Source organism: Schistocerca cancellata, chromosome 10 (genome assembly GCF_023864275.1).
Source record: "Schistocerca cancellata isolate TAMUIC-IGC-003103 chromosome 10, iqSchCanc2.1, whole genome shotgun sequence".
Taxonomy (NCBI): domain Eukaryota; kingdom Metazoa; phylum Arthropoda; class Insecta; order Orthoptera; family Acrididae; genus Schistocerca; species Schistocerca cancellata.
Genome location: NC_064635.1, coordinates 154,496,457 through 154,518,881, shown reverse-complemented (window position 1 = coordinate 154,518,881; position 22,425 = coordinate 154,496,457). Strand labels below are relative to the sequence as shown.

Sequence of the window (22,425 nt, the reverse complement as noted above, 5' to 3'; positions counted from 1 at the left end):
ATTTAAGACTGATTATGCCTTTCAGCGTTCAGTCTGGAGCATAGCCCCCCTCATACAGTTCCTCCATGATCCCCTATTCAGTGCTAACATTGATGCCTCTTCTGATGTTAAACCTATTACTTCAAAATCATTCTTAACCGAATCCAGGTACCTTCTCCTCGGTCTGCCCCGACTCCTCCTACCCTCTACTGCTGAATCCATGAGTCTCTTGGGTAACTTTGCTTCTCCCATGCGTGTAACATGACCCCACCATCTAAGCCTGTTCGCCCTGACTGCTACATCTATAGAGTTCATTCCCAGTTTTTCTTTGATTTCCTCATTGTGGACACCCTCCTGCCATTGTTCCCATCTGCTAGTACCTGCAATCATCCTAGCTACTTTCATATCCGTAACCTCAACCTTGTTGATAAGGTAACCTGAATCCACCCAGCTTTCGCTCCCATACAACAAAGTTGGTCGAAAGATTGAACAGTGCACAGATAACTTAGTCTTGGTACTGACTTCCTTCTTGCAGAAGAGAGTAGATCGTAGCTGAGCGCTCACTACATTAGCTTTGCTACACCTCGCTTCCAGTTCTTTCACTATGTTGCCATCCTGTGAGAATATGCATCCTACGTACTTGAAACCGTCCACCTGTTCTAACTTTGTTCCTCCTATTTGGCACTCAATCCGTGGTTCATGGTGTGGGTGTGGGTGTGGGTGTGGGTTCCTGTAGTCATGTCCTAGTTCATGAACCACGGGCAACGTATGAGTGGCCAAGTAAGTGGTCCCGAGAGTCGGGATACCAATTACTTTGGAATAGGGCTGGGGATCTCGGACATATTCTGAGTCGTGGTCACCTTTGTGCTCATACGGCAAAGACTACCAAATCCACAGGTTAGTCCCTCAGCCGTTAGGCGTAAAACCCAATGGGACTCAGGGCAAGTAAGGCTAGCAACCTGCTTCCCTGGTACTTTAAATATGATGCTGGCAACAATCAGAGCAAAATGCCTCGGACCTTTGGAGGTGACGGAGTCCCACCTCTAACTGACAAACCAGGGACTCCTAAGATACGACTTGGCAAACAAATGGTAATGAGATGGGGAGCTATTAATATCAATGGGGGCTACTCTGGGAAGAAGGTAGAGCTGGCAGAGGCTGCAAGTAAGATGGGGCTGGATGTTTTAGCTGTTAGTGACATTCGGGTAAGGGGTGAGAAAGAAGAGGAAGTGGGAGAATACAAGGTCTACCTGTCAGGAGTCAAAGCAGGAATAGCACAATGGGGTCTAGGGCTTTACATCAGGAAAGAAATGGAACCCAGCGTAGTTGCAATAAGGTATGTAAACGAACGACTGATGTGGATAGATTTGACAGTGTCTAGCAAGAAAATTAGGATTGTGTCAGTATATTCGCATTGTGAAGAGCCAGATCAAGATAAGATGGATAGTTTTTATGAGGCACTCAGTGATGTAGTTGTTAGAGTAAAGGACAAGGACAGTGTTCTGCTCATGGGTGATTTTAACGCCAGGATTGGAAATCGAACAGAAGGGTATGAAAAGGTTATGGGTAAATTTGGAGAGGATATGGAGGCCAACAGGAACGGGAAACAACTCCTGGATTTCTGTGCCAGTATGGGCTTAGTAATCACAAACTCCTTTTTTTAAACATAAGAACATTCACCGGTATACTTGGGAAGGCAGGGGAACCAGATCTGTCATTGACTATATAATAACAGATCAGGAATTCAGGAAGGCTGTGAGGGACACACGTGTATTCAGGGGATTCTTTGATGACACTGATCATTATTTAATCTGCAATGAAATTGGGATTGTGAGGCCGAAAGTGCAGGAGGTCAGGTCCATATGTAGGAGGATAAGAGTGGAGAAACTTCAGGATAAGGAAATCAGGCACAAGTACATAACAGCGATCTCAGAAAGGTACCAGTTAGTTGAATGTAGCCAATTACAGTCATTGGAAAAGGAATGGACAAGGTACAGGGACACAGTACCAGAAGTGGCTAAAGAATGTCTTGGAACAGTAGTGTGTAAAAGTAGGAAGAAGCAAACAGCTTGGTGGAATGATACAGTCAAGGCAGCCTGTAAAAGGAAAAAGAAGGCGTATCAAAAATGGCTACATACCAGAACCCAGGTAGACAGAGAAAGTTATGTTGAAGAAAGAAACAAAGTCAAACAGATAATTGCAGCATCCAAGAAGAAATCGTGGGAAGACTTTGGAAACAGGTTGGAGAGTATGGGTCAAGCTGCTGGAAAACACCTTAGTTGACTTTGCTAATTATAAGGATAATTTGGAATCTGTTATATCATCGACATCGTTATTCGCGAGTGGAATTATCAGTTTCCTCCTTTTTTTTTCACGTAAAGGCCTTCGCATCGAGAACGCAGAAAAGATAAGTATCTAGTTACTCAGTGGTTTGTAGCACATTCCACCTCACTGCATCCCACTAAAGTTTCGGATTTCTAGACAATTTCCGGTCTTTTTTTCGGAATTATACTGCGCAAGCGATACTGCTATGCGAGCGATATTGCCACGTGCTTGATATCGAGAAGTATCATGGAAATGGTATGACATTCTGGCAAACCATGTGAAAACACGTATGTTCTTGTAATCACAGAGTTTGGAGATGTCACCTGCCTCGAGATGACTGGGTGTTTGTGTTGTCCTCATCATTTCATCATCATCCAGGAAAGTGGCGAAATTGGACTGAGCAAAGATTGGGTCATTGTACGGGCGCTGATAACCACGCAGTTGAGCGCCCCACAAACCAAACATCATCACATTGTTTGGAGATGGGTGTAGAAAGTAAACCGGGGCGGGTCAGAAACAGTAACTCCTTTGTGCCAAGGGGAAACGAACCAGTCTTTGTGCAACAGTTCGGAAAGTAACCTCGGTCTGCTGAGGGTGCTCTGGTCATGCATTGTGCCAGCGCATGTGCGAAGTCAGATGACTTGTGACCATCAGCAGTGGTGGATGACCGCCCAACCTCACAGGAAATATCTAGCGCTGCGTGGAGTATATACGGTGCATGTGCTTATGCCCTCTGTCTTTGTGATGCATGTGCGAGTGTCTGGTGGTCGATAGCTATATTCAGGATACAGAAGTAGTGATTTTATATGGCGCAGGATACGAATTGTGTGTTTACTACATCGATATGGTATGTGATGATATAGCCAGATTTGAGATTGACTTCACACTGAAATATTCAAGCTTTCCTAGACAGCAGCAGAACAGTGTGATTGAGGAAGTCTATTTAAATATTTAACGATATGTAGACTACTTTTGCAGGTTCAAGTGTCAGTGCAGTATGGTAATCTGCAAAAAATAGTTTTGCTGCTGAAAGTGTCATCTGCAGAAAAAAAAAAATGCCGGACAGTGCTCCCACAGTGGCAGCAGCAGCAGTTTGGTGAGTAAATTCAGTCAGAGTCAGTCAGAATGCTCTATTCATTAACAAGATATCCTTTGTGAGGGATGTAGGGGTCTCTACAGACTGGTTCGAACAAGATGGGGGAAAGGTATCTATACAAAGTTCTGAGAGTAACGTGATGTCTTCTTTGTTCAAATGTTCAAAGACAAGTTGAAGCAGGTCATTCATCTCTGGTGGGATGCTGTCGCAGATCCGCCATTGTGGCATTCGGACATCTCCAGACCAGCAGCTGTAGGACACCGAAAATTCCAGCCATTTTCCTCTTCTGTACGACAGTACCTCGAATTATTTTTGCGAATTGTTCTGATTTTCCCGTCTGTGCTTATACAGTGCTCTCTTTCCAAACCAAAAAAAATGCTTTTATGATTAATGGGGTTTCCACAAACATGCACAGACATGATGAAGGCTTTTAGCAGTGAGAACAAGGGTGAACATGCACCGTTTCTGAGACATATGTTGAAAGCAGGACGTTACGACTACCAGGAAGCATAACATGTGACAGATGGGCTGTCCCAGTAAATTTGCTAGGAAGAAGGCTTCCTGTGTTATTATGTGTTTTTTTTTTTTTTTGTAAACAGTTTCTGAAAGCATAGTGAAAGATTTCCATAGAGCATCGCTAGACAAAAATCTCGCTCGGCGATTAGGTTTGCTCTGGACCTGCAGGTGTGAAGGCTACACGTCAAGTGCAGCAGCAATGGTCAACACGTGTACATGGCGAGAGACATCTCGCATGTGGGACAGGCGTGCGCGCCTTGGACCTCTGTGGGGAACAGTTTGCTGGTGTGTCGCAGTCGAATTTCTTACTGACAGTTGGAAAGTGTTTTTACATGCAATGAGAGTTTGTGCTCTGAATTATTCTCGACTGTAGCACTATTTTCGGCTGTTGCAGAGCATTATACATGCATTTTTTTGACAATTTTACGCATAGTGAACATATCTGTGCATCGGTGTACTGCATTATTTTGGGAACATGTCTGTAGGCTGTACAATGCTTTATTTCAACATTTTACAATTAGTGAACGTGTTTGCAGAGCATTTTACATTAATTATTTTGACACTTTACTAATTGTTTGCATGTCTGTACGTCAGTGTACTGCATTATTTCGGTAATTTACGAGCAGTTTGCAGGTCTGTAGTCTATGTATTGTGACCATAAGCATGTCAGGGTAAGTGTTTCGTATCAGCATAGTAAATAAACCATATGAAATCCCTCCGTAAATAAATTGTTCCCACTTCCTACTGAAAATCAAGTACACTCCTTGCTCTCCAGCAGCTGTACACAGACTGAGTCCTGTTCCCACAATTTCTCCCCAGACTTCCATCTTGGATTACATCATGAGAGGGATAACAGCACCCTCTGGTGGTGGAATGGTGTACTAGGTCAGTTGGACTCCAGACCTCATGGTGAGCACACTGGATGGAGCTACTGCATATGACAAACTGTTTAAATGAGAACTGGATGCAAAATAAGGACTTACGTCCCTCCTATCCAACAGTGCAGCACAGACTGAGTCCTTTTCCTGCCAATTCCAAGGAAGAGGTGGTGGTTGGATGACATAGGATAGTGAAGGGAGCACAACTGACCTTTTTTTCCCACCAATATTTTCCCACCATCTTCTTTGGGACATTACGGGACGGGGTGGTATGTGAAGGAAGGGAGTTGTGTTAGTGGAGGTAGCACATTTGACCTATTTTCCCAGCAAAATTTTAATTTGCCAGGGCGTCACTGCGACGTTCCCACATCTATCGCCGCCATCTTGAATAAATTTGGCAACAGTACAGAGTGCACTGATGTCCTCGTTGCCCTACTACTTTCTGCTGCCTTGTGAAATGCTGAAATATTTTAACACCAAAGTTCTACCAGTCTCCAAATAACTACTCATGTGCTAACATTAAACTGCAATAGATAGGTAACTAGGTGCATACAAACAATTGTCTTACCAGGACGCTCGGTTTTCCTCTTTTTTCTTGTCACAAACTTATCCATAATTAGAAACTGTCACAGCAGCATGCAGCACAAATGCAATAAACAACAGCACTTACATTTTAGACAGTAAAGAGTAAGTATTGAAATGATTAGCAAGACAACAACCGAGCTGAGGTAAGGGCAACAATGTACCGTTGTTTGCCACGGCTCAAGTATAGGTGGACGATAGCGACAGTTGTATCAATGTATCTCCATAACTTAAATATATCAATGATGTTGTTGATCTCGATACTGCGTATCTGTTCCTAGAAATGAGACTGAAAATCAAAATATTTTTCAGTGTCGATATATCGCAACTAGGTTGTGAGTAATTTCACTTTGGTGGAAGGTAGGGTCTTTCGCTACGTCCTTGCTGCCGTGCCTCTAAAATAATTGTTTTATCTAAACGAAGTTTTTCAGTAAAACTATTTTTCACGTGAACAACAAAAAGACGTCTTTTCGGATCCGCATTTGTTCTCCGCTTAGCGAACGTTAGATTTCTCTGACTGGCTAGCGATTGCTCTGGATCGCTTCAGAACCTCGTTAGTTGCACTGATACACTGAATACGACTTACTGCGAATAGAAGACGCCATAAAAGTCACTGTCCATTACCTTACAATATACAGAAATGAAACGACATCTACTACCAAACTTTTCATTCCAGCTACAAATTAAATGTTTCCAGAATGAGATTTTCACTCTGCAGCGGAGTGTGCGCTGATATGAAACTTCCTGGCAGATTAAAACTGTGTGCCCGACCGAGACTCGAACTCGGGACCTTTGCCTTTCGCGGGCAAGTGCTCTACCAACTGAGCTACCGAAGCACGACTCACGTCCGGTACTCACAGCTTTACTTCTGCCAGTACCTCGTCTCCTACCTTCCAAACTTTACAGAAGCTCTCCTGCGAACTTGCAGAACTAGCACTCCTGAAAGAAAGGATATTGCGGAGACATGGCTTAGCCACAGCCTGAGGAACGTTTCCAGAATGAGATTTTCACTCTGCAGCGGAGTGTGCGCTGATATGAAACTTCCTGGCAGATTAAAACTGTGTGCCCGACCGAGACTCGAACTCGGGACCTTTGCCTTTCGCGGGCAAGTGCTCTACCAACTGAGCTACCGAAGCACGACTCACGTCCGGTACTCACAGCTTTACTTCTGCCAGTACCTCGTCTCCTACCTTCCAAACTTTACAGAAGCTCTCCTGCGAACTTGCAGAACTAGCACTCCTGAAAGAAAGGATATTGCGGAGACATGGCTTAGCCACAGCCTGGGGAACGTTTCCAGAATGAGATTTTCACTCTGCAGCGGAGTGTGCGCTGATATGAAACTTCCTGGCAGATTAAAACTGTGTGCCCGACCGAGACTCGAACTCGGGACCTTTGCCTTTCGCGGGCAAGTGCTCTACCAACTTTTTTTTTTTTTTTTTTTTTTTACACGATCTTTTTTTTCTCACCTATTGGTTTTTGGATTTAACACAGTCCACGTAAATATAGCAAAGTAGCTTTCAATACAGACAATTCTGTCCACGACTAAAACAAAAAATAACAAAAGACATGCATATCTACGAGAAAGCAGGAATATGCAACATAATTCATGCGAAGTCTGTACGACAAACTGGCAAAACACTCGATACCCGACACAAAGAAGATACCGGAGCCTAGAAGTGTGGGAGAAGCCACTCAACTTTTGGGGGAGGCTTAAAAGAAATCATTGGCCAAAAACAAAAGAAAAAGACACGAAAATGGAAGAAATATTGAAACACTTCTGATACCTTCAGAAGGAAACTGTCACCTATACCAAACAAAGGCATAAAGGACATTACTATTAAATGACCAAGTGAAATGAAATGCGCGCGCGGCTAGGACCTCCCATCGGACAGACCGGTCGCCTGGTGCAAGTCTATCTAGTTGACGCAACTCCATAATTTGCTTGTCGATGAGGATGAAGAAAACATAACTCTGAGTGCCCGAGCGGAAAAAACTCTCCGGCCCGCCGGGAATCGAACCTGCGCCCCTCGCATGGTATTCTGCCGTGCTGACCACTTTTTTTTTTGTATTGTTTTAATTTTTTTAAGTGCTCTACTAATTATTTTTTTTTATAGAAAACAAATAAAAACCTCTTGGGTATGAAAATAAAAGACGACGTTCTTCATAAAATAACACAATATTCTTTGAAAACGTAAAACATCAAAGGTAGCTATATTTCCGCAACGGCCTTCTTTTGTATTTTTATGTTTTTTGTTAACATAAATGAGTATACAGTCTCACCATCAGCAGCAATTTTTTTTTTTTTTTTGGGAGCACAAGAGTAAAAAAAACAAATAGGCTGCAGATAGAGAGCTATGTGTGAAAAGGATAAACATGTGTAAGGAGAAAAAAAAACTTAGAAGAGGAGGAGAAAAGAGAAGTGAAATAAAATAGGAATACTTTCCGCGCCATGCTCCACTTTGGCGCGCCATTAGAACAAAATGCATTCTATCATTGACCATTGAAGGGGAACGTGGGATCGTCCAGTCTTGGCTGGCACGGTTCGTTCAGATTCCAGCTTTGAGGCGGGTTGGTGAAAATGCTCTGTAAATAGTTCGCGAAAGTGGCCCGATAGTGTCGATGCCGGCGAAGGGTGTGGTGATGTACTTGGAGGCGTGTCCAAAAGTCCGCCGGATCGACAATGTCGTCCCGGAAGAGGTAGTTGACAGCCATGCCACTGATCCATGTGATGGCGTGCCACTTAGCCGATGGAAAGTAGGTCGTGTCGGGATATATCATCATTGTGGGAGAAACGTGACGTGGTGGTACTCGGAGGTAGAAAGCCACAATCTTCTGTACGAGGGTCCAGACAGCTGCTGCTGGCCCACACTCAAAACGATGTAAATCTGTATCTTCGACATTGCACTTGAGGCACAGGGGTGAGTCCACCAGTGCGATGCGATGCAGTTTCTGTCTTGTAGTATACTTGCCGTTGACGAGAAGGTACCACATAGAGGTGGTGTCAGTGGTGTGATACGGTTGGTGGATCGTTTTCCAAACTGTAGGCCATGAAACCTGGGGGTGACGTGTTTCGACGGGGTTGCGGGGTGGAGACTTTCGGAGAAGGCGGTAGATGTCGCGGGTGGTCGTCTTCCTGGTCCTGGGGAGCTCGGTGCATATGTAGCTGTACTCCAAAAAGAAACGGCCGATGTGTGACATCGGAGGTGGGATGTGTGCCAAAGACGTCGGTGGGCGTCTCGAAACAGGTGCGAGTTCGGTGGTCAACATTCCAGTAAAACTAGCATTTTGGCTTTTCCATAACCGGAGCATAGTATTGGTGTAAAGTGCCGTAGTCCTGGCTCTCACATTAACCAGATCGAGGCCACCATCCCGCTTCGGTAAGGTGAGAGCTTCATACTGGACTTTGAAGATGTGTCCAGAACAAATGAAATAGCCGAATGCCGCCTGTAACCTGGCCGCCATTGTCGCAGTGATGGGCAGAATCTGCGTTATATGGGGTATCCGAGCCGCCAGATGGGTACTGACGAAGGTGACTCTCTGGCACATATTCAACGGGCGTAGTATGTGATTTTGTATGTTGGCCCGGATGCGTTGCAGCAGCGCCCGAAAATTAATCGCCGAGGTGCGGCGAATGTCTCGGGTGTACACCAATCCGAGACAACAAAGGGTATCCACCAGTTGAAATGGAACTACGCTGTCTGCGGGAAGGCCGCGGCCGATCTTCATGGCGCATGATTTTGCCACGTTCATAACGCTCCCTGCCCCTGCACTGTAACGGGTAATCCACCGCATCGCAGCTTGTACGTCAGCCGCTGAACGTACGACGAGGGCCAAGTCGTCCGCATAAGCTCGGCAGCGGAACATATGATCCCGGAGTGGAATACCTGTCAAACGTCGCCGTAATCCGCAAATGAGTGGTTCCATCGCAATGGCATAAAGCACCGTCGACAATGGACAACCCTGCCGTACTGAGCGTTCAATCCGTATAGGTTCCGTAAGTCTGCCGTTGACGAGAAGTCTGGACGTTGCTCCACGAAGGAGCCGCATAATCACCTGCGTGAACGTCGGGGGAATTGCCATTCGGTCCATCACTGCGTTGAGGAATGCATGATTGACGCGGTCAAACGCTTGTTTGAAGTCGATGGAGATTAAAGCGCCTGGCAGTCGCGAGTGTGTTGCCACAGCGATCACATCTCGATATTCACTGAGGGCTGTCTGTATATTACGATCGCCGCCTAAGGATGTTTGTTCGTGGGAAACAATGTCCCGTAAGACACGTTTGAGTCGCACTGCTAGAAGGCGTGTGAAAATCTTGAAGTCCGAATTGAGTAACGTGATCGGCCGATAACTGTCGAGTCGTGTTCCTCCTGCGGGTTTCGGGACTGGTACAAGTAAGCCTTCCATGAACATTGGTGGCGGGTTCGCCGCGCCGGACAAAAGTTCCCAGTACATGTCCCTCCATCGTGGCATCATCAAATCTTGGAAGGTTCTGTAAAATTCGAGAGGTAAACCATCCGGGCCGGGAGATCGATTCAGAGACCCTTTGGCCACAGCACCTTGGACGTCGTCGGTGGTCACTTCAGCAGTCAGGAGGGTTGCAGCTGCTGCGTTTAGAGTACCAAGTGTCTCCTGGGCAACCTCAGCAATTGCCTCTGCACCGGCAGGTACTTCTTGATAGAAAAGTCTATAGTGCGTTGTGAATGCATCCGCAATGGTAGCTTGCGAAGTCAGCCGTCGTCCATCAGGTAAGTCTAAAGTTGTCATTAAAGCCTGTCGGCGTCGACGAACATTTTGAACAATATGATGCATAGAAGGTTCTTCACCGTTAATCCTGTCTTGGCTGCGGGCTCGTATAATGGCTCCCTCTAGACGGCATCTGGTCAAGGATAAAATCTTTGCCTTGATGCGTTGAGCTTCTTGGAGGCGATCCGGGGATGGAGGATGATCCATGAGTTCACGTAGAGCGCTATAGTAGAAATCAGTTGTATGGTGATTCCACCTGGCTTTGGCTCTGCCATAGTGTGTCAATGTGCGTCGGATGGCCGGTTTGGCGCACAGCAACCACCACTGCAGTGTGGTCTCGTAACGCATAATGCGTCGAACACAGGTGTGCCACGTGTCGGTGACCTGTTGTCGACATTCAGGGTCCCGCAGTAGCGCGACATTGAGTTTCCAAGGTCCTGCACTGCGTCATATAGATTGTCGACGTAGGTTCATGGTACAGATATAGATGTCATGATCCGAAAAGGCAGACGGCCAACGTTCCGCGTCGAGGAGATCTGATTTTAGAGCGTTAGAGATGTATATTCTATCAAGTCGGCTGGCGGAGTGGCTCGTGATGTGTGTATACCCCGGGCGGTCGCCGTGTACCACTCGCCAAGTGTCGAGGAGACGAAGGCGGCGGACGAGGAAGCGAAGTTCGGGACATGTGGTGAAATGAGGGTATTGGTCTGTGCGCTCGAGAACACAGTTGAAATCTCCACCTACGATGAGATGATCGTATCGACCGAGGAATAAAGGCGTTATATCTTCTGCGTAGAAATGGGAGCGATCCCTCCGTTTATCAGTGCCCGATGGGGCGTAGAGATTTATGATTTTGAGTCCTTCAACTGTTATGGCCACCCCTCGCGCTGTTGGGAGGTATGCGACATCGGAAACTGCAATTCCTTCTCGGAGGAGGATGGCTGCGCCTGAGTGTTCCATAGCTGCAGGGGCGGCGTACGTCTCATATCCATAACACCCAGTCCAAGTCGCTGTTCTCAGTTCTTGTAACAGGGCGATGTCGATGTCCGCTGCTCGTAGCGTGTCACGGAGCAGTTGAAGTTTAGCGTGGGAGCCGATATTATTAGTATTGATAGTAGCTATTCGGTACGCCTGATGGGAGATCCGTGCTGCCGATAGGTTCGTAGCTGGTGAAGATTGTTGTGGTGGATGCTGGAAGTCCATAGAAGTCGCAGGAGTCGCCGTAGAAACTTCCCCCATTTTAGTGTTGGTCTAACGGAGAAACAGATCTCATTTCCGCATCAGATGGAGGTGGAAATCCGTGTCATCCGCCCATGAAAGGTGTCCGACAGGTTTGACATCGGCGAGAGGTGGCAGCGCTGGCCGAGTCGGCTCAATGGCGTCGGTGACAACAGGCGAGCTATGTTCCATGGCTTCTGGGCGCGGGGCTTGCGCACGATCTCTGTTGGCCGGTTCACCGTCTTGTGGATGACGCGTCTCCGTGGCAGAGGAGAAAGTGTTATCGTGTTCTCCGTCGGAGTGATGTGGCATCTCTTCGTCCTGCGGAGGGGGCTCAATAGTCGTGTCTGATGTCTTGCGGCATTTTTTTCGTCGTTTGGGCGACTTCTGCTTTCGGCTGAGGAAGGAAGAGATTCACGTCGTTCCGGTACAAAAGCCGCGGGTGCTGTGATGCGGTCTTCATTCTCCAGAACACTCTCATTGGTATCCTTGTGATCTTCTATCGTTGGTGTGTCCGGCTGTTGGACATGTTCACGGGCGGCATCGCCGGTGTCAAGGTGCTGGGACGCCTCCGGGTGTATCGGACCAGAGAGAAGCTCATGAACGGCGCCTTGTGAGGGCTGGACGTGCAGTGTCGCCGCATAGGTGACTGGAAGGGTGGTCGTGGTTCTGTCGGTGGTCGTATCGTCGGGCCGTAGTTGTGTGATGCGGCGTTGCAGGCATTCATTACGGACGTGTCCTTCTTTGCCACAACCGGAACATGTTCGAGGTTGTCCGTCGTATATGACCACCGCACGGCAGCCGCCGATAGAAATGTACGATGGAACGTGCCGTTTGAGATCGATTCGGACTTGTCTCACACCATTAAGTACCGGATACGTCGTAAACTGTGCCCATGTCTCGGCTACGTGGCTCTGGACTTTTCCGAACGGGCTTAGCGCCGCGATGACTTCATCTTCATTCACCTCGAAAGGCAGTTCGAATACACGGATCGTCCGAAGGCCAAGTCCTGCATGGTCGACATCCACAGGCCCGACGTTTCCGTCGGAGTGCCGAAATTTTAGTCCATGTCGCGTCCTTTGAATGATCTCATTGCAGGCAGCGTCGGAAGTCATCTTAACATAAACGACGCTGCTAATGATCGATAGGTGTATGCCGATGAGTTCGTCACGCGGGATCTTCACGTCTTCGCGTAGGAAGCGTTCGACGGCCAGTGCTTTGGGTCGTGCGTATTCGTTTGAGAAGGTGAACTTAAGAGTGTTCTTTCTGTAAGAGTTGGCCATTACAGCTTGTTCGACTGAGAAGCGCTGTGACGAGGAAGTAAACAAAACACTCCGCGCGCGCAGCGGCGTGGACGGCCGAGCGCGGTGCGCACTGCTGCCCTGCCGAACGCAGACTGCCCAACTGAGCTACCGAAGCACGACTCACGTCCGGTACTCACAGCTTTACTTCTGCCAGTACCTCGTCTCCTACCTTCCAAACTTTACAGAAGCTCTCCTGCGAACTTGCAGAACTAGCACTCCTGAAAGAAAGGATATTGCGGAGACATGGCTTAGCCACAGCCTGGGGAACGTTTCCAGAATGAGATTTTCACTCTGCAGCGGAGTGTGCGCTGATATGAAACTTCCTGGCAGATTAAAACTGTGGCTAAGCCATGTCTCCGCAATATCCTTTCTTTCAGGAGTGCTAGTTCTGCAAGTTCGCAGGAGAGCTTCTGTAAAGTTTGGAAGGTAGGAGACGAGGTACTGGCAGAAGTAAAGCTGTGAGTCGTGCTTCGGTAGCTCAGTTGGTAGAGCACTTGCCCGCGAAAGGCAAAGGTCCCGAGTTCGAGTCTCGGTCGGGCACACAGTTTTAATCTGCCAGGAAGTTTCATATCAGCGCACACTCCGCTGCAGAGTGAAAATCTCATTCTGGAAACGTTCCCCAGGCTGTGGCTAAGCCATGTCTCCGCAATATCCTTTCTTTCAGGAGTGCTAGTTCTGCAAGTTCGCAGGAGAGCTTCTGTAAAGTTTGGAAGGTAGGAGACGAGGTACTGGCAGAAGTAAAGCTGTGAGTACCGGACGTGAGTCGTGTTTCGGTACCTCAGTTGGTAGAGCACTTGCCAGCGAAAGGCAAAGGTCCCGAGTTCGAGTCTCGGTCGGGCACACAGTTTTAATCTGCCAGGAAGTTTCATATCAGCGCACACTCCGCTGCAGAGTGAAAATCTCATTCTGGAAACGTTCCTCAGGCTGTGGCTAAGCCATGTCTCCGCAATATCCTTTCTTTCAGGAGTGCTAGTTCTGCAAGTTCGCAGGAGAGCTTCTGTAAAGTTTGGAAGGTAGGAGACGAGGTACTGGCAGAAGTAAAGCTGTGAGTACCGGACGTGAGTCGTGCTTCGGTAGCTTAGCCGGCACGGTAGCTCAGCGTGTTCGGTTAGAGGGTTAGCTGCCCTCTGTAATAAAAAAACTGAGTCAATCGATCAACAACGAACTTAAACGGGTGTCTTACGACGTCCGCCCCGAGCAGATGCAACGAACAAAAAAAAAAAAAAAAAAAAAAAAAAGTTGGTAGAGCACTTGCCCGCGAAAGGCAAAGGTCCCGAGTTCGAGTCTCGGTCGGGCACACAGTTTTAATCTGCCAGGAAGTTTCAAATTAAATGTGTTTACGTATCACATGACATAACCAAAGGTTGTTTTTTTTTTAATGATTAGAGCAGTCAGATTAGAAACTGCAGTTGGTTCTCATTTTCCTGACGGCACAAGTACAGTAGGCCCACTATATAATTTCATACATTTCACTTGTAAAGTCAGTAATTCTGCATTGCTGCTCGTTTCCACCAGCCAACGGCGTTCATGGCGTTTCGCTGTTGTTGTCGTATCCTCTCAAACTATGTATAGGCTCTTGAGATATCACTTGTGTCATTTTTAGTGTAACAAAGGCTACTGCTTAAGATGATGAATTAAATACCACAGTGCGAACTGATTGAAAAATATTTCAAGAAAATTTTTATCTGTCGTTTGTTCTCTAAACGTATAATACCTACTCTTAGACAAAAGGACCATTCTGAGCGAACCCATAATTTCCTTAGATTTTTGTTCCGTGACTTAGACATTCTTTTGTTGACGGCTTCTGTGTGCTATCAGTTCATTTCGCGACTAACACGTTTCTCTCTTTTTGTTATAGCTAAAAGGGAGAGAGAACCACTCGTTCGTTTCAGAGTAAACAGCACGCAGAGATGGCAACTTTCAAGAAAAACAATTAGTAATGTGTCAGATAGTGCAGGCGGCGTGGGTAGGGGGGAGGCGGAAGCGCGTTTGTTGTGTTCTACAAGGAATGTCGTAAATGACAACTCTGCGTTTGTTATCAGTCTTTCGTCTTCCGAGGATTTAGAAAAATGGTTAAATTCTCGTCCGTATGAAAGAATTTTGCTAGCCACGTGTTTATGGTAATCGTTTCTTCCACAATGAGCAACTGGAAAATCCTTCCTACACACGCAACTTAAATTGGAAAGAACACGCAGGAAATGTTTCGGGGAAGCGAACGACTTCGTCTTAGAAGATGCAACGGATCTACTAAAGAGACTCCCTACACAACGCTTGTCCGCCTTATTTTGGAGCATCGCTCCGCGGTCTGGGAACCTTACGAGATAGGATTAATGGCGTACATCGTGATAGTTCAAAGAACGACAGCACGTTTCATATTATGGAGAAATACGGGAAAGAGCGTCACGAACATGATGCAGTATTTGGGATGGACATCTTTAAAAGAAAGGCGTTTCTCGTTGCGGCGGGATCTTCTTACGTAATTTCAATCACCAACGTTCTCTCCGAACGCAAAAATATTTTGTTGACGCCTACCTACTTAGGTACAAACCATCATCATAATAAAATAAGGGAAATCAGAGCTCGCACGGAAAGTCATAGGTGTTCGTTTTTACCGCGCACTGTTCGAGAGTGGAATAATAGAGAATCATTGTGAAGGCGGTTCGATGACCCTCTGCCAGACACTTACGTGTGATGTGTAGAATATCGATGTAGATGTACAAAACATATGTCAGTTAGATTTGGTGGAGTGCAGTAAACAGGGCCATGCTTTCGAGTATTCCTCCCTACATTTCATGCTTTCCAGTATTCCTCCCTACATTTCTGAACTATTCTTGGTTTCTTACCAGTGTCACTAATCCCGGTACGGTCACCACACACATTTGGTGCACCAGAAAGCGCTTCATTGTTTACTTCAAAATCTTTCGAAGACATTTCCTCGACTCACGCTTAGTATTCACTAGAAGGACATTCTATGTTAATTTGTAAGTGCGATAAACGCTTGTTAATATGTTAAAACCAAATACGTTATTCACTACACAGAGCTTCACTCCAGATTTGTCACCACAACAAAACAGAGACACCTGTGCGGGAGCTCGCCAGTAACAGGCATTATGTGACTACCAAAGAGAACAACTGCGGAGGATATAGCACTACATACTCTATTATACGTTACGAGGAGGAAAGTTACATCCCATACATGCTACTTTGTGCAATCAAAATTCTATGAGTGGCAGAAAAGGACAAGTATACCAATAGCTTATTAAGAGTTTGAAAAGAAATATCGTTGAGTATTCAAGCTGTAAAGAATGATTTTCCTTCGTGCATCCTTTTGAGCACTTTATACACTTACACTTACAAATCACCAAAAATTTAAAAAAAATCCTAAATTTTGCCATATCGTTCGTAAAGTCGTAAATACTGGAGGGAATTCATAATATTTAAAGCGGTGGAAGACTTCAATTTATTGCTAGGGAAGCACAATCAGACTACAAGATAGATCGCTTACAAATCAATCCTGTGAATCATCCTAGAATATTGCTCAACTGTGTGGAACCCGTACGAGATAGAACTAACAGGGGATATTGAACGTATACGGATAAGGGCAGCAAGAAAGGTCACAGGTTTGTCTAATCTGTGTGAGGGTGTTACAGAGATACTTAAGGAACTGAAATGGTAGATTCTTGAGGACAGACGTAAACTATTCCGATAAAATGGCTCTAAGCACCATGGGACTTAACTTCTGAGGTCATCAGTCCCCTAGAACTTAGAACTACTTAAACCTAACTAACCTAAGGACATCACACACATCCAGGCCCGAGGCAGGATCTGAACCTGCGACCGTAGCGGTCGCGCGGTTCCAGACTGTAGCGCCTAGAACCGCTCGGTCACTCTATCCCGATAAATTCTTCATTTGTGTTGCCATAGTGTCTGCAGTTGCTTTATAATAGCTACAAAAATGCTTGACTTTTTTTTTCACCCGAGGCGTTTCTAATTTTTTTTTAAATGTCATAGGTCAAAGAAAAGCTAGTGGATAGGTTATTTTGGCAACCCTACAAAACACAAACCACAACAGGTACTTGAAGTACAAAAACAAACAAAATACAGTAGTGTGCATAAAAGTGTGTTGTGAAAAACGTAAGAAATGCATAGTGCTGCAGAACAACTAAATATTAGACCAGAATTATCGGTGCCTAACGCAGAAAAGCAACGATGTGCTGCGAGACGGCATTTCCCGATGTATGCCAGAAATCAACTTATTCTTAACGACCTGTTTTTCGATCTAAAAGCAAATCAAAATGTAAAGAACTGATGATGCTTTACCTCAATAAAGCGAAACGCGACTGGTGAAAAAATAACGCTTTTTTGTTGCTGCAGCGACAGATCCCGAGAAAGTCTATTAACAAAGTTCCAAGAAACGGCTTTAATTGATTACTTTAGGTGTATACTACAACCCGCTACGTATCGTTGGCACAGGGATCGTAAGAATAAGATGAATAATTACTGCAAGCACAGAGACATTCGTACAATCACTCTTCCCGTGCTCCGTACGTAAAAGGAAGAAGAAGGAACCCTAATAACTGGTACAATGAGACGTACCCTCTGTCATGCACCTCACGTAATTGAGTAGAGATATAGAAGTAGACGTAGACACTGGGCGTGAGGTGGTCTGAGTCTGTACAATTGATCGCGTTTAGTCAAGACTGGAAATAGAAATGACACTGCTTTCAGCTACAAAAGTAATTTCGATGTATCAGCGACAGTTTCTATGCGACCTTCAGTGCACCGGCTACAGAGCAGGCAGCGACTAATTCTTAAACTCAGACTCTACAAATTTAAGAGAAGTGGTTCCATAAATTTCAAGAATCGTAATAACTATAAATGACAACGAGAATATAACTACTTCATTGTAAAATAGTCAAGCGAGACTATAATACGGTTTTTTAGCAGAACAGTTTAGTCTAAATATTCTGACAGTTCTTTACTGCCTCCGTGTATTTAACTGACACACGCCCACACACACACGCTCAAATGCACACGCTGTCTGAAGTCAGACGTGCAGTAGCGACTGACTGTGGAAGATCCACTTCGGCACTCCAGGCACATATAGACATACACGGCGTATCGAAAATAATCAGCTGATTTGCCACGTCTGTATTTCTGAAACTAATAAACATATACAATGAATTTTGTTTTTTGATGATTATGGGAAACTCAAAAAGTTTTTTTATACCTTTTCTTAGGTGTTCAATATGCCTCTCTTGTAGTGCACGGCATATGTGAATGTGGTATTCGAATCATTTCCACACTGCATCGAGCATGTCTCGAGTTACAGCTTCCACACCTGCTGTTACGCGATGCATTAGTTCGTTCATTGTTGTTGGTAACGGAGGCACGTAAATACTCTCTTTTATAAACCAGCACAAGAAATAGTTACAGACAGTCAGGCCAATAATGTAAACCGAATGATTTGGTCCAGTGCGACAGATCCATCGTTCAGTAATACTTTCACTTAAAACTTTCCGCACTTCCAAATGCTAGTGTGGCTACCTAGCGGGAACCATGTAAAACTCGCTAGTTTACTCTTTCCAACAGTACGTTGTTCATGCACATATGTCAAATACCATAATAGTTATGATTATTTTAAATGGGATTATTCCTTGTGATACACCCAGTACATCGTTTTCTGTGGTTTGAAAAGGTGGTTTACACGTTGGATGAGGTAAAAAATTGCCACTCATGATTTCTTGTCCTGATATGTGCCCACTGAAATGTTGATTTCAGAGCGACAAGTTTCTCGCTCGCCATCTCCCGGCTACACGAACACAGCCCTCGTCTGATTTCCTGAGAAGAGTTTACCACAGCTGTCCGCCACAAAAGGCCATAATGAAATAGAACATGGCTGTTTTTCAGAATCGGAAAAGTTGTCCTCACCCCTATAGCAGAGCAAAGTCGCGTCTCTATCTCAACAGGACATTCTACTTCGTGAGCACATCCTTGTCTGGAATGGTGCACACTTTGAAAAAAGTTCGACATCAAACACGCCCTGTTTTTTAATTTCCGCGAGTAGGATTTGCATTACAACTGAAGACCTCTGACGTAAGAAGCCGAGTCTGGCGGGCAACGCACACAAAGAAGGGGGGAGGGGCGGGGTGTCTATACAGCCACCCACACCTGGAGACACTGAAGATGGGCAGACAACCCTCACTTCCTATCTGGTTGTACCAATTCGCTAGTCGCCTTTTCCAGTAGTTAGTACATTGAAATTTCAGTTCAAAATTCGTGTCTTTTAAATCTGAGCTCAGAACCGAGGAAGATGTTGAGTAACAGCCGTTCTGGCTCGGCGCTCCTACCTGCTGAGAGAGGCGACACTTCTCCGCTCCCGCGCGTCTTGATCACTGCGACGCACCGCGAACAACTGACTGCCACAAGAGCCGCGGCCGCTGCTCTGTAGTCACGTGACTGCCGCTCTCGGGACGTCCGAAGAACGTGCGAGGCGAGTGACCTTCGCTACTTCGTTTTCTCAGAAACTTCTTGCGTCACAAAGCCGAATACTGTCAGTGTCATTCGGGCTTTTCGCATCGATTCCCTCATGAAACGGCAAGTACAAAGATTCCAATCGTATCGACGTCAGCAGAATGGGTATTTTTCGACGGGAGTTATCGCAGTTTTTAGTGCCTTTCATTTTTAACGGCTTCAAGTAAGTGGCAGTTACCTCTTCTGTGATTGAGTCATGAGGAACAGATCGCGCACACGACTATTTGGTTACATTCTGCCGAAATTTTTGTCTCATATTTAGCGGTTTTTGCATCAAAACTTACATGCGACGTAGACAACCCGTCAAAAATTTCTATTCGCTGTACGGTTTCTTAAAATACAATGGCGCATGATGACATATCGGCACATAAAAAAGTAACGTCTACATAGGGTTGCCATGTACAGCTGGGACCTTGTCAGAACACTCTGGGATGTTATTTAATGTAATTACTTTTTGTTTAGAACACAATTACGTGAAACTTGTTCACCTTTTTCAGAAAGTTTTTCTTTTTCTCTTTTGCATACTCATAAAATTCCATGCAAGTCAGCTTGCAGTTAAACTGGCAACTGTAAGACTGATTCCACAGTCCTTGACAACAGTGGATTTATTTCATCAGTCCACTGGGCCGACATCAGCGAAAATACTATTTCCACAGTGGCGTCGTGTGCAGGAATAGAAATCAAATATTCGCATAATTTTAGCTCCTGGCATCTGCGTTCAGGACTTTCGGTTTTATTGTGAATGTAAATCCATGCTTCTTCAGCGGTGGTTTCAGACTTCCGTTCTTCCGAGTCACGAGTAGTTTCTAAAAAGCTCTTCAGATACACGTATTCCTGAAAACTATTACCGCCTAAAATCTCCAACTTTTTTTTAGTAAGGTATATAAAAGTGTTTTCAGTTACCACCCAACTGGAGCAACACAAAGTGTCATCTAATTAAATGATATTTATTAATTTCTTCAAATTCATCTTGGATTGCATGCCAATAAAGTTGCCGGTCTTACTTTCATTCAGACATCTTTGATAGTCAGTATATTTCTTATTTCAAATATCAAGACTTCATTCTTCTCCACCTTTTTATTTTATTTTTTTCAAACAGAGCCAAGACTGACTGCAGACACATGAAGTAAATTTCAATGAAATGACGTCGAAGGCAGCCCACCTAAAATATTGTTTCAATACAATCCAAAGCTTAAGAATTCTCCCAATTGCGGACATTAACGACAGCCATCTTGTTTTTGACAGATACAACAGTCTGATGACTGACAACTTATAACATCTCTTTCAGCTTCTCTGCCCTTGTCGTGTATATCGAAAAATAAATATTTTCATGACGATTATTTCAGTGTCGGCAGCTAAGACTCCACCAGCGCTTGATATGGTGTTGTGGAGAATATGGGCATGACATTCAATTCCTTCTACATTTTTTCCAAGTTCTTCTTTTGGTGAAACACATTCCGTTGGCCGCGGCGATGAAGCCGTCCGAAGCTAGTAGGGATATTGTCTCCACAAAAATCGATAAATTTATCTAATGGAATTTGCAGGTGTCTCTGACGTTTCGGTATTCAACGGATGAAACTTCAACAGCTTCTGTTGGATACCGTCAGTTTTAGTAAAGCATTGAACAACTAAAGAAAACATCTGTTCAGCCTGTTGGTTCGATGCATCAGTGCGTATTACCAAAATGAAACTTGTTGTGATTGTTTTATGCATGCGGACACGGAGTGTGGTGTGAGAACATTTTTTAACAATACAAAATTGTTAAGGATTTCGTGGGCATTTGTTGACAAACCGCCTGCTGGCTTCTGTCTCGAGTTCTTTGGCCGATGTTTGACAATTTTTCTGATGTTTCGCCTGCACAAGTGGCTGGCATTGTCAAAGCTGCAGCCTCCATTGCTGGTGGTGGACTGTAGCCGGGCTCGCGGCCGCAGAGTGTATGTACCCGACGCGCCAACGTCCGAGGGCTTCTCCGCCACAGGACGGGAATTGAGAATCCGTTCACTTTGAGACTTTCTACTTGCTTGTTGAAACTATTCTCATGTTGGTGCACTACTGTAGTCTCTCTGAACAACCGAGTGTAGTAGCTCCTCTCTACAGCCAGAACTTCCGTGACAGCGAATTTTACTATGTGGTCGCTCTCACATAGCACATGTCGCTTATGTTCTGTGAAGCTGGCGTCGATCGATCGTCCAGTTCCTGCAACACAAATTTTTCCGCTTGTTCATGGTATGCGATATATTCCCGATGTCGTAATTTGGTTCCTTTTCTCATTTGTCGACCTAAGACACTCTCTGATCTTCCTTGTCGGTTTACAAATAGTATTCACGCCGCGTCTGCGCTATATTCTGTCCGTCACTCTGGGACTGTATGGCAGAGAGGCCTTATCGAATACCGACACATATGGACCGATACCTGCACAAACTATATATATATATATATATATATATATATATAAAAGTGAATATTTATTATGGAAAATGAATGGATAAAAATGGGGAAGAAATGGCTTTAAATATTTTTGTTATTTATTCTTTCAGTACGAACTTTGTTCTAGAACCCCTTTTTTTACGTGTGGTAATAAAAATTCATTTAGACAGAATTAAGCACATTTACGTGAACTTTAGCAACCCTCTCATGCTGATAAATTCAAACTAACTGATTAAATAATTTTCCAAGTCATAAATGTTATTAAATTAAATTTTTTACGTATTTCGGCCTTGGCACATATTTTCTAGATGCAGTGGGTTTTTAAATATTTACTGAATTCTTTCCCGGCGTTAGCTATGGAACACAAGACTGTCTCTGTTAGCATAAAATGGTTAAATATTGCCAAGCCGACCTGAACGTTGTATCGGCTCCATGTAAGCCGCTACATGGCTCGACCCCACAACTAAAGACACCTGAGTGCCCTTCCGACACTCAGGGAAGAGCCTGATGATAATTAGTAAGATAGGGTTATTTAAATATAGACGATCATTTTAATATTAGATATGGTAATTGTCTGCAAAGTGTGAATGCGAACGTATGATGAGGTACGCGTGAGATGTCGGCTGTGGGTGTGCTATAGGCATAGTGGAAGTGTAGCCAGCCTCGAATGTAGTAGAGCACGACTGCACCGGACTAGAGATGGGGGATGCGCTCTTGAACTGATTCATAGAGTTGCATCTTTCAAAGGAGTGAACAATCAGTGATTCAGAAAAAAAGAACGGTAGCTCCAAACGTTTCCCACGGCAGAGAGAGAGAGAGAGAG

General features: G+C 45.0%; 1 protein-coding gene across 1 annotated transcript in view; it reads right to left on the bottom strand.

The window, feature by feature from the left end:
• The window catches only part of LOC126106664 (uncharacterized), a 205,609-nt gene extending 186,518 nt beyond the window's left edge, over window positions 1-19,091 (bottom strand). Inside the window, exon 1 of the mRNA XM_049913029.1 lies at window positions 18,992-19,091. The gene's annotated coding sequence lies outside the window, so the exon portion shown is untranslated. The remainder of the gene's footprint in view (window positions 1-18,991) is intronic.
• Window positions 19,092-22,425: the final 3,334 nt, after the last annotated feature.